General features: G+C 48.9%; 1 protein-coding gene across 1 annotated transcript in view; it reads right to left on the reverse strand.

The window, feature by feature from the left end:
- Positions 1-6,821, reverse strand: part of spp1 (secreted phosphoprotein 1) — a 34,037-nt gene extending 27,216 nt beyond the window's left edge. Inside the window, exon 1 of the mRNA XM_072455235.1 lies at positions 6,613-6,821. The gene's annotated coding sequence lies outside the window, so the exon portion shown is untranslated. The remainder of the gene's footprint in view (positions 1-6,612) is intronic.
- Positions 6,822-17,378: the final 10,557 nt, after the last annotated feature.

Consider the following 17,378-nt stretch of genomic DNA (forward strand, 5'->3'; position numbering starts at 1 on the left):
GCAGTGACATGAGTAACATGAGTGCAGTAACATGAGTAACATGAGTGCAGTAACGTGAGTAACATGTGTGCAGTAACATGAATAACATGAGTGCAGTAACATGAGTGCAGTAATGTGAGTAACATGAGTGCAGTAATGTGAGTAACATGAGTGCAGTAACATGAGTAACATGAGTGCAGTAATGTGAGTAACATGAGTGCAGTAACATGAGTGACATGAGTGCAGTAATGTGAGTAACATGAGTGCAGTAATGTGAGTAACATGAGTGCAGTGACATGAGTAACATGAGTGCAGTAACGTGAATAACATGATTGCAGTAACATGAGTGCAGTGACATGAGTAACATGAGTGCAGTAACATGAGTAACATGAGTGCAGTGACATGAGTAACATGAGTGCAGTAACATGAGTAACATGAGTGCAGTGACATGAGTAACATGAGTGCAGTAACATGAGTAACATGAGTGCAGTGACATGAGTAACATGAGTGCAGTAACGTGAATAACATGAGTGCAGTGACATGAGTAACATGAGTGCAGCAACACAAGTAACATAAGTGTAGTAACATGAGTAACATGAGTGTAGTAACATGAGTAACATGAGTGCAGTAACATGAGTAACATGAGTGCAGTAACGTGAGTAACATGAGTGCAGTAACATGAGTGCAGTAACATGAGTAACATGAGTGCAGTAACATGAGTAACATGAGTGCAGTGACATGAGTAACATGAGTGCAGTAATGTGAGTAACATGAGTGCAGTAATGTGAGTAACATGAGTGCAGTAACATGAGTAACATGAGTGCAGTAACGTGAGTAACATGTGTGCAGTAACATGAATAACATGAGTGCAGTAACATGAGTAACATGAGTGCAGTAATGTGAGTAACATGAGTGCAGTAATGTGAGTAACATGAGTGCAGTAACATGAGTAACATGAGTGCAGTAATGTGAGTAACATGAGTGCAGTAACGTGAGTAACATGTGTGCAGTAACATGAATAACATGAGTGCAGTAACATGAGTAACATGAGTGCAGTAATGTGAGTGCAGTAACATGAGTAACATGAGTGTAGTAACGTGTGTAACATGAGTGCAGTAACGTGAGTAACATAAGTGCAGTAACATGAGTAACATGAGTGCAGTAACGTGAGAAACATGAGTGCAGTAACATGAGTAACATGAGTGCAGTAACGTGAGTAACATGAGTGCAGTAACATGAGTGCAGTGACATGAGTAACATGAGTGCAGTAATGTGAGTAACATGAATGCAGTAATGTGAGTAACATGAGTGCAGTAACATGAGTAACATGAGTGCAGTAACATGAGTAACATGAGTGCAGTAATGTGAGTAACATGAGTGCAGTAACATGAGTGCAGTGACATGAGTAACATGAGTGCAGTAACATGAGTAACATGAGTGCAGTAACATGAGTGCGGTGACATGAGTAACATGAGTGCAGTGACATGAGTAACATGAGTGCAGTAATGTGAGTAACATGAGTGCAGTAACATGAGTAACATGAGTGCAGTGACATGAGTAACATGAGTGCAGTAACATGAGTAACATGAGTGCTGTGACATGAGTAACATGAGTGCAGTAACATGAGTAACATGAGTGCAGTGACATGAGTAACATTAGTGCAGTGACATGAGTAACATGAGTGCAGTAACATGAGTAACATGAGTGCAGTGACATGAGTAACATGAGTGCAGTGACATGAGTAACATGAGTGCAGTGACATGAGTAACATGAGTGCAGTTACATGAGTAACATGAGTGCAGTGACATGAATAACATGAGTGCAGTAACATGAGTAACATGAGTGCAGTGACATGAGTAACATGAGTGCAGTAATGTGAGTAACAAGAGTGCAGTAACATGAGTAACAAGAGTGCAGTGACAAGAGTAACATGAGTGCAGTAATGTGAGTAACAAGAGTGCAGTAACATGAGTAACAAGAGTGCAGTGACAAGAGTAACAAGAGTGCAGTAGCACGAGTAACATGAGTGCAGCAACACGAGTAACATAAGTGTAGTAACATGAGTAACATGAATCAAATCAAATCAAATCAATTTATTTTTGTAAGGCCCAAAATCACAACAACAGTTGCCTCTGAGGGCCACAGGGAGAAATGAATCAACAATGTCTGTGGTGGCGATGAAGTCAGACAATGTCTGTGGTGGCGAGGGACGATGTAATGTGAGTAAAATTAGTGCAGTAATGTGAGTAACATGAGTGCAGTAACATGAGTAACATGAGTACAGTAACATGAATTCAGTAAAGTGAGTGTAGTAACGTGAGCGCAGTAATGTGAGTGACATGAGTGCAGTAACATGAGTAACATGAGTGCAGTAACATGAGTGCAGTAACATGTGTAACATGAGTGCAGTAACATGAGTTACATGAGTGCAGTAACGTGAGTAGCATGAGTGTAGTAACGTGTGTAACATGAGTGCAGTAACGTGAGTAACATGAGTGCAGTAACGTGAGTAACATAAGTGCAGTAACATGAGAGCAGTAACGTGTGTAACATGAGTGCGGTAAAGTGAGTGTAGTAACGTGAGTAACATGAGTGCAGTAACATGAGTAACATGAGTGCAGTAACATGAGTAACATGAGTGCAGTGACATGAGTAACATGAATGCAGTAGCACGAGTAACATGAGTGCAGCAACACGAGTAACATAAGTGTAGTAACATGAGTAACATGAGTGTAGTAACATGAGTAACATGACTGCAGTAACATGAGTAACATGAGTGCAGTAACGTGAGTAACATGAGTGCAGTAACATGAGTAACATGAGTGCAGTAACATGAGTAACATGAGTGCAGTGACATGAGTAACATGAGTGCAGTAATGTGAGTAACATGAGTGCAGTAATGTGAGTAACCTGAGTGCAATAACATGAGTAACATGAGTGCAGTAACATGAGTAACATGAGTGCAGTAATGTGAGTAACATGAGTTCAGTAACATGAGTAACATGAGTGCAGTAATGTGAGTAACATGAGTGCAGTAACATGAATAACATGAGTGCAGTAACATGAGTAACATGAGTGCAGTAATGTGAGTGCAGTAACATGAGTAACATGAGTGCAGTAACATGAGTTACATGAGTGCAGTAACGTAAGTAGCATGAGTGTAGTAACGTGTGTAACATGAGTGCAGTAACGTGAGTAACATAAGTGCAGTAACATGAGTAACATGAGTGCAGTAACGTGAGAAACATGAGTGCAGTAACATGAGTAACATGAGTGCAGTAACGTGAGTAACATGAGTGCAGTAACATGAGAGCAGTAACGTGAGTAACATGAGTGCAGTAACATGAATAACATAAGTGCAGTAGCATGAGTAACATGAGTGCAGTAACATGACTAACATGAGCGCAGTAACATGAGTGCAGTAACATGAGTAACATGAGTGCAATAACATGAATAACATAAGTGCAGTAACATGAGTAAAATTAATTCAGTTACATGAATGCAGAAACATGAGTAACATGAGTGCTGTAATATGAGTAACATGAGTGCAGTAACATCAATAACATAAGTGCAGTAACTTGAGCGCAGTAACATAAGTGCAGTAACGTGAGTGCAGTAACGTGAGTGCAGTAACGTGAGTGCAGTAACATGAGTGCAGTAACATGAGTGCAGTAACTTGACTGCAGTAACATGAGCGCAGTAACATGAGTAACATGAGTGCAGTAACGTGAGTGCAGTAACTTGAGTGCAGTAATGTGAATGCAGTAACATGAGTAACATGAGTGCAGTAACGTGAGTGCAGTAACATGAGTGCAGTAACATGAGTAACATGAGTGCAGTAACGTTAGTGCAGTAACATGAGTAATGTGAGCGCAGTAACGTGAGTAACATAAGCACAGTAACGTGAGCGCAGTAACATGAGTGCAGTAACATAAGCGCAGTAACATAAGTGCAGTAACGTGAGCGCAGTAACGTGAGCGCAGTAACATAAGTGTAGTAACGTGAGCGCAGTAACATAAGTGCAGTAACGTGAGCGCAGTAACGTGAGCGCAGTAACATAAGTGCAGTAACGTGAGCGCAGTAACATAAGTGCAGTAACGTGAGCGCAGTAACGTGAGCGCAGTACATAAGTGCAGTAACGTGAGCGCAGTAACATAAGTGCAGTAATGTGAGCGCAGTAACATAAGCGCAGTAACGTGAGCGCATAACATAAGTGCAGTAACATGAGCGCAGTAACGTGAGCGCAGTAACATAAGTGCAGTAACGTGAGCGCAGTAACGTGAGCGCAGTAACGTGAGCGCAGTAACATAAGTGCAGTAACATAATTGCAGTAACATAAGTGCAGTAACGTGAGCGCAGTAACATAAGTGCAGTAACATAAGTGCAGTAACATAAGTGCAGTAACGTGAGCGCAGTAACATAAGTGCAGTAACATAAGTGCAGTAACATAAGTGCAGTAACATAAGTGCAGTAACGTGAGCGCAGTGAAGCGCAGTGAGAACAGACAAAGGTCAAGTGGACCGGACAAAGGACTAAACCTAAAGTGCCCCCTACTGGAGGACTCATTGAACTAAAATGCAGTTAAGCTAAATATATTTTCAATTTTGCTAAGCATAAAAATGTCATCACATTGTTATAGTTTCACTTCCTGTTTATAATGTATTGCATCACACTCGGAAATTACCCAGCAAACACTGGGAAAAAATGAATGTTTAGAAAGGCAAAAAAGTTGTTTCTTTATGTAAATTATGCATACAATTTGACTGGAGCTAGAATCCCCTGTTCTACAGCTTCTGCAGTACTCTGTATCAGGAGGTACTGCAGTACTCTGTATCAGCAGGTACTGCAGTACTCTGTATCAGCAGGTACTGCAGTACTCTGTATCAGGAGGTACTGCAGTACTCTGTATCAGGAGTACTGCAGTACTTTGTATCAGGAGGTACTGCAGTACTCTGTATCAGGAGGTACTGCAGTACTCTGTATCAGGAGGTACTGCAGTACTCTGTATCAGGAGGTACTGCAGTACTCTGTATCAGGAGGTACTGCAGTACTCTGTATCAGTAGTACTGCAGTACTCTGTATCAGGAGTACTGCAGTACTCTGTATCAGGAGGTACTGCAGTACTCTGTATCAGGAGGTACTGCAGTACTCTGTATCAGGAGGTACTGCAGTACTCTGTATCAGGAGTACTGCAGTATCAGGAGGTACTGTAGTACTCTGTATCACAAGGTACTGCAGTACTTTGTATCAGGAGGTACTGCAGTACTCTGTATCAGGAGGTACTGCAGTACTCTGTATCAGGAGGTACTGCAGTACTCTGTATCAGGAGTACTGCAGTACCCTGTATCAGGAGTACTGCATACTGCAGGAATCTGTATCAGGAGGTACTGCAGTACTCTGTATCAGGAGGTACTGCAGTACTCTGTATCAGGAGGTACTGCAGTACTCTGTATCAGGAGGTACTGCAGTACTCTGTATCAGGAGGTACTGCAGTACTCTGTATCAGGAGGTACTGCAGTACTCTGTATCAGAAGGTACTGCAGTACTCTGTATCAGGAGGTACTGCAGTACTTTGTATCAGGAGGTACTGCAGTACACTGTATCAGGAGGTACTGCAGTACTTTGTATCAGGAGGTACTGCAGTACTCTGTATCAGGAGGTACTGCAGTACTCTGTATCAGGAGGTACTGCAGTACTCTGTATCAGGAGGTACTGCAGTACTCTGTATCAGGAGGTACTGCAGTACTCTGTATCAGGAGGTACTGCAGTACTCTGTATCAGGAGGTACTGCAGTACTCTGTATCAGGAGGTACTGCAGTACTCTGTATCAGGAGGTACTGCAGTACTCTGTATCAGGAGGTACTGCAGTACTCTGTATCAGGAGGTACTGCAGTACTTTGTAACACGAGGTGCACTGAAGTCAGACCAGGACTAACCGAGGACTTAATCTGGAACTAAAGCCGGGCGACGCCCGGGAGCAAACCTAGATGTGACTGAAGCTGGAATGCTCCACAGAGCGGCTTTAATCACATCTCCTCTCATATAGTCAGTTTGCTCTCAGCATATAAGATTTCATGTGGAATCAACCAAATAGTCAAATTTAATCCTAAAGATGTTTTATTCTTCCATTGAAGAGAAATAAAACTTCTTAACCTGTCAAAAGTTATGTATCTGTGCATTATTTCATATTGTTGCTCTTCTGCCTCTGGAGCTGGTCATTGTTTCTGAGAATTGGTTTTCAATCTGGATAAATAAAGGTTCAATGAAACTAAATGTTCTTTGCCCTCTTTAAGTTTTTAGATAAGATATATATTAATATTCCTTTATTGTCCACACATGGGGAAATGTCGTGGTCATATGGGTCAGACCCTATATGTCAACATTTAAATCCTGCCCTCTCCATTTCTATGGTTTATATGTACCAAAAAATGGCAATTTTAACATATACATTTTCAAATTGATATTATTATAACTAAATTTAAGATATTTTTTTATTTTCACCTGCAGTGTCTCGTTTTGACATGGGACTTCACCAGGACTTAACCACCCCAGATATAAACCTGCTCAGGCCCAGGATGAAACATTGGACTGAAATAGAACAGACCCACAACTAGATAAATGTATCAAACTCACCTTCTGGACTGCAGCCTTCAGTGGAGGTCTGGTCTGGTTCTTTTCTTTCTCCGTGGACTTCTTCTTGGACTTCTTTGTGGACTTCTTTGTGGACTTCTCCGTGGACTTCTCCGTGGACTTCTTTGTGGACTTCTCTCTGGACTTCTTTGTGGACTTCTCCGTGGACTTCTCTGTGGACTTCTCAGTGGACTCTTATCCTCAAACTCCAGAGGCTGTTTAACATCTCCAGCTCATGGTCCTCCTCTTTATAAACCTTCCAGTCTCCCCTGCAGCCAATCAGCACGTAGCACACTCACAACCAGCTGCAGCCAATCAGGAGCTAGTGTGTGGGGTCATGTGGTAAACCGCAGCCCACACACTGTCCCGCTCTGACTTTACACATGCAGCACCGGGACAGACCGGAGTTAGACCTCACATGGTCCTCCTGGGACAGACTGTGGTGTGACCTGGGATAGACCTGGGATAGTTCTGATTTAGTTCTGGGATAGACCTGGGATAGTTCTGACTTAGTTCTGTGATAGACCTGGGATAGTTCTGACTTAGTTCTGGGATAGACCTGGGATAGTTCTGACTTAGTTCTGGGATAGACCTGGGATAGTTCTGATTTAGTTCTGGGATAGACCTGGGATAGTTCTGACTTAGTTCTGGGATAGACCTGGGATAGTTCTGACTTAGTTCTGGGATAGACCTGGGATAGTTCTGACTTAGTTCTGGGATAGACCTGGGATAGTTCTGACTTAGTTCTGGGTTAGACCTGGGTTAGACCTGGGTTAGACCTGGGTTAGACCAGACATAGACCAGACTTAGTTCTGCACTGCAAACACTGAATATCTTGCCTTCCTTAAAATGATCTGATTTGAGTATTTTTGGTGTAATTTGCATATGTGATGTACTCGTGTATTTTTATTTTTGTATTTATAATGTGTTTGTCCTTTTTTGTCGGGACATGTCCTGTTCATGAAGACAATAACACAGCACTAGCGCCCCCTGTGGCACCTGCTGGTCCACTCCTCGGGACATGTCCTGTTCATGAAGACAATAACACAGCACTAGCGCCCCCTGTGGCACCTGCTGGTCCACTCCTCGGGACACGTCCTGTTCATGAAGACAATAACACAGCACTAGCGCCCCCTGTGGCACCTGCTGGTCCACTCCTCGGGACATGTCCTGTTCATGAAGACAATAACACAGCACTAGCGCCCCCTGTGGCACCTGCTGGTCCACTCCTCGGGACACGTCCTGTTCATGAAGACAATAACACAGCACTAGCGCCCCCTGTGGCACCTGCTGGTCCACTCCTCGGGACAAGTCCTGTTCATGAAGACAATAACACAGCACTAGCGCCCCCTGTGGCACCTGCTGGTCCACTCCTCGGGACACGTCCTGTTCATGAAGACAATAACACAGCACTAGCGCCCCCTGTGGCACCTGCTGGTCCACTCCTCGGGACATGTCCTGTTCATGAAGACAATAACACAGCACTAGCGCCCCCTGTGGCACCTGCTGGTCCACTCCTCAGGACACGTCCTGTTCATGAAGACAATAACACAGCACTAGCGCCCCCTGTGGCACCTGCTGGTCCACTCCTCGGGACACGTCCTGTTCATGAAGACAATAACACAGCACTAGCGCCCCCTGTGGCACCTGCTGATCCACTCCTCGGGACACGTCCTGTTCATGAAGACAATAACACAGCACTAGCGCCCCCTGTGGCACCTGCTGATCCACTCCTCGGGACACGTCCTGTTCATGAAGACAATAACACAGCACTAGCGCCCCCTGCTGTACAAAAAATCAAGAAAGAAAAACCTTTAAAGTAGAATAGTCTAGTTCAATCAAGTAAATACATCTCAACGAATCAGATTAGATTTGACCTTGGTCTGTCCTGGTTGGACCTGGGTCTACTTCACTGACCTTGAGCTGGATTTCCCCCTTGGTTTTGTGGGTTTTAGTCAGAAGTTTATTTCGGTCCTGAGCACTTGACTCCATCATAAGAAACACATCAGGTGGAAACAGAGACGCACAGACTCTAAAGCCGGACTTCACTGTGACTCTGAATCACTTCTTCAAAACTCAAAACAGAGTCATGCATGACATTAGTTTGTGAGCCCCCTGCTGGTCAACTGTGGGAGCAAATAGTTAAAAACACATTTCAGAAAGAAATCAGAAAAGGTTTATTGCCATTGCCAAAGAACAGATTTCACAAACATAGGAACTTGCTTTGGAAACAAAACAATGAACAATGGTTTAAAAAAAACAATTTAAATCTGCTATAGGATAAAATATCCATCCATCCATCTTCTGCCGCTTTATCCGGGGCCGGGTCGCGGGGGCAGCAGTCTGAGCAGGGACTCCCAGACTTCCTCCTCCCCAGACACTTCCTCCAACTCCTCCGGGGGGATCCCGAGGCGTTCCCAGGCCAGCCGAGAGACATAGTCTCTCCAGCGTGTCCTGGGTCTTCCCCGGGGCCTCTTCCCGGTGGGACATGCCTGAAACACCTCCCGAGCGAGGCGCCCAGGAGGCTCCGGAACAGATGCCCGAGCCACCTCAGCTGGCTCCTCTTGACGTGGAGAAGCAGCGGCTCTACTCCGAGCTCCCCCCGTGAGGGGCCGAGCTCCTCACCTTATCTCTAAGGGAGCGCCCAGCCACACGGCGGAGGAAACTCATTTCGACCGCTTGTATCCGCGATCTTGTTCTTTCGGTCACTACCCAAAGCTCATGACCATAGGTGAGGGTAGGAACGTAGACCGACCGGTAAATAGAGAGCTTTGCCTTTCGGCTCAGTTCCCTCTTCACCACAACAGTCCGATGCAGCGACTGCATCACTGCAGCCGCTGCACCGATCCGCCTGTCGATCTCACGCTCCATCCTTCCCTCACTCGTGAACAAGACCCCGAGATACTTGAACTCCTCCACTTGGGGCAAGGACACCCCACCCACCTGAAGAGGACAAGCCACCTTTTTCCGGTCGAGAACCATGGCCTCGGATTTGGAGGTGCTGATTCTCATCCCAGCCGCTTCATACTCGGCAGCAAACCGTCCCAGTGCATGTTGCAGGTCCGGGTTTGATGGAGCCATCAGGACAACATCGTCTGCAAACAGCAGAGATGGAATCCTGTGGTCCCCAAACCGGACACCCTCCGACCCCTGACTACGCCTAGAAATTCTGTCCATAAAAACTATGAACAGAACCGGTGACAAAGGGCAGCCCTGGCGGAGTCCAACATGCACTGGGAACAGGTCTGACTTACTGCCGGCAATGCGGTCATACAGGGACCAAAGGGCCCCGGACCCCGTACTCCCGGAGCCACCCCCAAAGGAGACCCCGAGGGACACTGTCGAAAGCCTTCTCCAGATCCACAAAGCACATGTGGACTGGTTGGGCAAACTCAAATGAACCCTCGAGCACCCGATGGAGGGTATAGAGCTGGTCCAGTGTTCGACGACCGGGACGAAAACCACTCTGCTCCTCCTGAATACGAGGTTCGACTATTGGTCGGATTCTCCTCTCCAGGACCTGGAATAGACCTTATGGGAGGCTGAGGAGTGTGATCCCTCTGTAGTTGGCACACACCCTCCGGTCCCCCTTCTTAAACAGAGGGACCACCACCCCGGTCTGCCAGTCCAGAGGCACAGTCCCCGACCACCACGTGATGTTGCAGAGACGTGTCAGCCAAGACAGTCCTACAACATCCAGATACTCTAGGTACTCAGGGTGGATCTCATCCACCCCCGGAGCCCTGCCACCGAGGAGTTTGCGAACAACCTCAGTGACTTCAGCTTGGGTGATGGATGAGCCAGCCTCCGAGTCCCCGGTCTCTACTTCATCTTCGGAAGACGTGACTGAGGGATTAAGGAGATCCTCAAAGTATTCCTTCCATCGTCCGACGACATCCCCAGTCGAGGTCAGCTGGCCTCCACCCGCACCGTAAACGGTGTTGGTGAGACACTGCTTCCCCCTCCTGAGGCGCCGGACGGTTTGACAGAATTTCGTTGGGGCCGACCGATTGTCCTCCTCCATGGCCTCCCCGAACTCCTCCCAGGCCCGGGTTTTTGCCTCTGCGACAGCACGAGCCGCGGCTCGCTTGGCCTGCCGATACCCGTCGATGACCTCAGGAGACCTACAAGCCAGAGTGGCCTAATAGGCCTCCTTCTTCAGTCTGACGGCATCCCTTACTTCCGGTGTCCACCACCGGGTTTGAGGGTTGCCGCCACGACAGGCACCGGAGACCTTGCGACCACAACTCCGAGCAGCCGCATCAACAATGGAGGCGGAGAACATGGTCCACTCGGACTCAATGTCCCCAACCTCCCCCGGGACATGGGAGAAGCTCTCCCGGAGGTGCGACTTGAATACCCTACTGACAGAGGGCTCCAATAGACGTTCCCAACAGACCCTCACAATGTGCTTGGGTCTGCCAAGTCTGTCCGGCTTCCTCCTCCGCCAGCGGATCCAACTCACCACCAGGTGGTGATCGGTTGACAACTCCGCCCCTCTCTTCACCCGAGTTTTCAAGACACGCGGCCGGAGGTCAGATGACACGACAACAAAGTCAATCATTGACCTCCAGCCTAGGGTGTCCTGGTGCCATGTGCACTGATGGACCTTGTGCTTGAACATGGTGTTCGTTATGGACAATCCATGGCTAGCACAGAAGTCCAATAACTGAACACCGCTCGGGTTCAGATCGGGGAAGCCGTTCTTCCCGATCACCCCTCTCCAGGTGTCACTATCATTGCCCACGTGGGCGTTGAAGTCCCCCAGTAGAACAACGGAGTCCCCGGTCGGTGCACTGTCCAGTACCCCTCCCAAGGACTCCAAGAAGGCCGGGTACTCTGCACTGCTGTTCGGCCCGTAGGCCGCCACAACAGTGAGAGACCTGTCCCCCACCCGAAGGCGGACGGACGCGACCCTCTCCTTCACTGGGGTAAACTCCAACACGTGGCGGCTGAGCTGAGGGGCTATAAGCAAGCCCACACCAGCCCGCCACCTCTCCCCGCGGGCAACACCAGAGAAGTGGAGCGTCCAGCCCCTCTCGAGGAGATGGGTTCTAGAGCCCAAACTGTGCGTGGAAGTGAGGCGACTATATCTAGTCGGTATCGCTCAACCTCCCGCACAAGCTCAGGCTCTTTCCCCCCCAGCGAGGTGACATTCCATGTCCCCAGAGTTAGTCTCTGTGTCTGGAGATCTGGTCGCCGAGGCCCCTGCCGTCGACTGCCGCCCAGATCTCTCTGCACCGGCCCCTTATGGATCCTCCTGCGGGTGGTGGGCCCACGGGAGGGCGGCCCCACGTCGCCCTTTCGGGCTGTGCCCGGCCAGGCCCCGTGGGGTAAGACCCGGCCACCAGGCGCTCACCATGGAGCACCCATCCCAGGCTTGGCTCCAGGATGGGGCCCCGGTGACGCCAATCTCGGGGCGACGTAAACAGCTTTGTTCTTGTAGTCATCATAAGAGGCTTCTGAACCGATCTTTGTCTGACCCGTCACCTAGGACCTGTTTGCCTTGGGAGACCCTACCAGGGGCTTGAAACCCCCGACAACATAGCTCCCGGGATCATGCGGGCACTCAAACCCCTCCACCACGTTAAGGTGTCGGTTCAAGGAGAGGCGGATAAAATATATATATATATATATATATATATATATATATATATATATATATATATATATATATATATATATATAAAAATAGGCTTATTATGTACACAAAATTTACAGTTGAATTTACAGATGTCTGAGGGGAGTGACTTCCTGCCTGAGGGGAGTGGCCTCCTGCCTGAGGGGAGTGGCCTCCTGCCTGAGGGGAGTGGTCTCTTGCCTGAGGGGAGTGGCCTCCTGTCTGAATGGGGTGTCCTCCTGCTTGAGGGGAGTGGCCTCCTATCTGAGGGGGGTGTCCTCCTGCTTCAGGGGAGTGGCCTCCTGCCTGAGGGGAGTGGCCTCCTGCTTCAGGGGAGTGGCCTCCTGCCTGAGGGGAGTGGCCTCCTGCATGAGGGGTGTGGCCTCCTGTCTGAAGGAAGTGACCTCTTGCCTGAGGGGAGTCGTCTCCTGCCTGAGGGGAGTGGCTCAAATAGTCCGTGTCCAGGGTGAGAAGGGTCAGCTGTGATCTGACCTGCTCGTCCCAGAGTCCTGGACGTACAGGTCCTGCAGAGACTTAACCTTCTCAGCAGAGGCACAATCCGCTGTAGTCTCTGTTTATCCCTGGCTGTGGCTCCAGCGCACCACAGCTCGTTTCCATGACAGCAGCAGATCCACCTCCTCTGGACAGACGCAAAACAAAGCTGTAATAATAAGTGTGGACACTGAAAAAGGGTTTGATTCTGTTTAGCTGGACTTGTTTATTTAATGTGCTGACCACATTTAAAATAGTCTCAGTGACTTTGGAAAGAGGCTGGGATATTCCTCTGTCACTGGATTTATGTTCATCATATGGGACAGTTACAGTATCATATGGGACAGTTACAGTATCATATGGGACAGTTACAGTATCATATGGGACAGTTACAGTATCATATGGGACAGTTACAATATCATATGGGACAGTTACAATATCATATGGGACAGTCACAGTATCATATGGGACAGTTACAGTATCATATGGGACAGTTACAGTTACTTTCTCACTCTCTGTAAAGTGGTGACAATGTGGCCGTGTGGGTTGATGTCCCGTAGGTGGCACGTTAGACCATAAGAGCCACTCTCTTCTCTTCTTCGTCCTTGGACTGGTGCATTTCCATCACAAGAACAACAAAGAGAATACATAATTTGTAATAAAGTAAACAGACTGAGGAGCCTGACCCAGACGCCGCTCCTGCGCCTCCTCTGCGCCTCCTCCGCGCCTCCTCTGCGCCTCCTCCGCGCCTCCTCGGCGTCTCCTCGGCGCCTCCTCGGCGCCTCCTCGGCGTCTCCTCGGCGCCTCCTCGGCGCCTCCTCTGCGCCTCCTCTGGGCCTGAGGGTAGAAACCCACCCGCAGACACGTCATGGTTCTGTGGTCGTGGGTTGTGTGGCAGTGAGAAGGTGAAGTTGTCTGAGTCTGAATCATTTTGAAAGGAATGTGGGAACATGTAGTAACAAAGGAGCTCAGAGAGTTAGAGCTAAAGGCCATGAAGGGTTCGTTTCCACTATTAGTGCAAAGGTTTTTATTCTATTAAATGCGTCTGCTCCAACAGGGGGCGATATCACCTTCTATACTGAACCTTAATCTGTGGCAGCGAGTGCAATCTTTGCATTCAACCTTATTTGGATGTATCAAATTCAAGAGGCACTGGTGGAAAAATAAAGAAGAAGTTCCATAGATTAATTATAAGATTGATTGACATCTGGAGATTATTTCTCATCCATCTCCTGATCCCAAGCTGTTCCCAGGCCAGCTGAGCGACATAGTCCCTCCAGCGTGTCCTGGGTCTTCCAGGGGCCTCCTTACGACTGCCTGACATCAAGAATCAAAATTTGAGTTCACTTGACAGACTCATTGACTTTGGGAAGAGGGGTGAGGCAGGGTTGTACTTGGTCCTGCATGTTGTTCGCTTTGTACTTGGACCAATTGGGCCAAAAATAGTAGACAATTCAATTCAATTTATCTTTGTAACTCCTAAACTCACAATAGTAGTCGCCTCGAGGGCGACAGTGAAAAACAGATTAAACAATGTTTATAGGGTCTGTCAAAGGTCCAAAGCTCCTGTGTCCTTAGACCTGACGGGACAGAAGATAGAAATGCCTGCGGTGCAGATCATGTCTTACTATATTTGACCAAACCAGACATTTTCCTACCGACTGTGATGCATTTCCTGAAAAATAATGGCCCAATGTCTGAATAAAAACTAAACATACAAAAAACTTAAAGTCTGTCTTACTGGCCCCTCCTACACATTTAAATGGTAAATGGAATATTTTAAATATTTAGGTGTGGTTCTCCATAAAGAATTATGAACAATCTCAGAGAAAAGCAATACTCTCTCAGAAGGCCACTCCCCTCAGGCAGGAGGCCACTCCCCTCAGGCAGGAGGCCACTCCCCTCAGGCAGAAGGCCACTCCCCTCAGGCAGAAGGCCACTCCCCTTAGGCAGGAGGCCACCTAGGCAGAAGGACACTCCCCTCAGGCAGGAGGCCACTCCCCTCAGGCAGAAGGCCACTCCCCTTAGGCAGGAGGCCACCTAGGCAGAAGGCCACTCCCCTCAGGCAGAAGGCCACTCCCCTCAGGCAGAAGGCCACTCCCCTTAGGCAGGAGGCCACCTAGGCAGGAGGCCACTCCCCTCAGGCAGGAGGCCACTCCCCTCAGGCAGGAGGCCACTCCCCTCAGGCAGAAGGCCACTCCCCTCAGGCAGAAGGCCACTCCCCTTAGGCAGGAGGCCACCTAGGCAGAAGGACACTCCCCTCAGGCAGGAGGTCACACCCCTCAGGCAGAAGGTCACTCCTCTCAAGCAGGAGGTCACTCCCCTCAGGCAGGAGGTCACTCCCCTCAAGCAGGAGGCCACTCCCCTCAGGCAAGATGCCACTCCCCTCAAGCAGGAGGCCACTCCCCTCAGGCAGGAGGCCACTCCCCTCAAGCAGGAGGTCATTCCCCTCAGGCAGGAGGCCACTCCCCTCAAGCAGGAGGCCACTCCTCTAAAGCAGGAGGTCACTCCCCTCAAGCAGGAGGCCACTCCCCTCAAGCAGGAGGCCACTCCCCTCAGGCAGGAGGCCACTCCTCTCAAGCAGGAGGGTACGGACCATCCGGGCCAGAACCTCTCGCCACAAGAACAGTTTCTTTCCTAAACACTGTCACTTTCACTATAATTGAATCACTCACTGTCACTCTCTGCACTACATATGTCATTTCAACTGTAAATTTGTGTACATAGTAAACCTATTTTTATTCTTATTTTTTTTTATCTCATAGCCTATTTTAATTTTTATCCTATAGCAGATTTAAATTGTTTCTCTTTTTGACTTATATAGGTTGTTTTATCATTGTTCATTGTTTTACGTCGCACCGATTCACGAAAGCAAGTTCTTATGTTTCCTTCTGTTCATTGACAAAGACGACACACCTTTGCTGATCTGATCTGATCGTATTAAAAATCAAACCAACCCTGTGTAAAAAGAGCCCCCCCTTGTGCTATTTCTGTGTCACATCACACAGATGGGAAAACAAAATGCGAGTCAGGCCCAATCGGAGCAATTTGATTCCAATTCTGTGAAAAGATGAGGCCCAGTCTGAAACTTGCTGCTAAATGACAGATCCTTATGTAATTAATTAATCATTTTTATTACTTCTTATAATCTTGATTTTGTGTTTTTAACTGAAACATGACTTGAGAAAAACAGGATATTCACCCAAATTTAAGTTTGAATCTGAAACACGAGAAAACAAAAAGGGGGTGGAGTCTGTGCTGTCTTTAGAGATGAAATAATGACCCGCAGGTTGTTCTTTTGGAGTGTTTTCATCATTTGAGTATGTCTCCTTTAATATTGAGCAAAAACATTCTCTTCATTGTTTTATACAAGCCTCTCCAGCACTGACAACGTTTCACTGATGATTTTAATGAGATGTTTCAGTCGCACAGACTTTGATGGTTTGGTCATTACAGGTGATTTTAATGTGCATGTTGATAATGTTTGTGACAGAAACGCTAAAGAGCTTGATGATTTCAGTCTTACTCAGCATGTGAGAGGCCCCACCCACAGCAGAGAGGCCCCACCCACAGTAGAGAGGCCCCACCCACAGTAGAGAGGCCCCACTCACAGCAGAGAGGCCCCACCCACAGTAGAGAGGCCCCACCCACAGCAGAGAGGCCCCACCCACAGTAGAGAGGCCCCACCCACAGCAGAGAGGCCCCACCCACAGCAGAGTGGACCCACCCTCAGCAGAGAGGCCCCACCCACAGTAGAGAGGCCCCACCCACAGTAGAGAGGCCCCACTCACAGCAGAGAGGCCCCACCCACAGCAGAGAGGCCCCACCCACAGCAGAGAGGCCCCACCCACAGTAGAGAGGCCCCACCCACAGCAGAGAGGCCCCACCCACAGTAGACAGGCCCCACCCACAGTAGAGAGGCCCCACTCACAGCAGAGAGGCCCCACCCACAGCAGAGAGGCCCCACCCACAGTAGAGAGGCCCCACCCACAGCAGAGAGGCCCCACCCACAGCAGAGAGGCCCCACCCACAGCAGAGAGGCCCCACCCACAGTAGAGAGGCCCCACCCACAGTAGAGAGGCCCCACTCACAGCAGAGAGGCCCCACCCACAGCAGAGAGGCCCCACCCACAGCAGAGAGGCCCCACCCACAGTAGAGAGGCCCCACCCACAGCAGAGAGGCCCCACCCACAGTAGACAGGCCCCACCCACAGTAGAGAGGCCCCACTCACAGCAGAGAGGCCCCACCCACAGCAGAGAGGCCCCACCCACAGCAGAGAGGCCCCACCCACAGTAGAGAGGCCCCACCCACAGCAGAGAGGCCCCACCCACAGCAGAGAGGCCCCACCCACAGCAGAGTGGCCCCACCCACAGTAAAGAGGCCCCACCCACAGCAGAGTGGACCCACCCTCAGCAGAGAGGCCCCACCCACAGTAGAGAGGCCCCACCCAAAGCAGAGTGGACCCACTCACAGCAGAGAGGCCCCACCCACAGCAGAGTGGCGCCACCCACAGCAGAGAGGCCCCACGCAAAGCAGAGAGGCCCCACCCACAGTAAAGAGACCCCACCCACAGCAGAGTGGACCCACCCACAGCAGAGAGGCCCCACCCACAGTAGAGAGGCCCCACCCACAGCAGAGTGGACCCACCCACAGCAGA

This window comes from Eucyclogobius newberryi, unplaced genomic scaffold (genome assembly GCF_026437365.1).
Source record: "Eucyclogobius newberryi isolate DKJ021-1_F unplaced genomic scaffold, fEucNew1.0.hap1 SCAF_2, whole genome shotgun sequence".
NCBI classification, from domain to species: domain Eukaryota; kingdom Metazoa; phylum Chordata; class Actinopteri; order Gobiiformes; family Gobiidae; genus Eucyclogobius; species Eucyclogobius newberryi.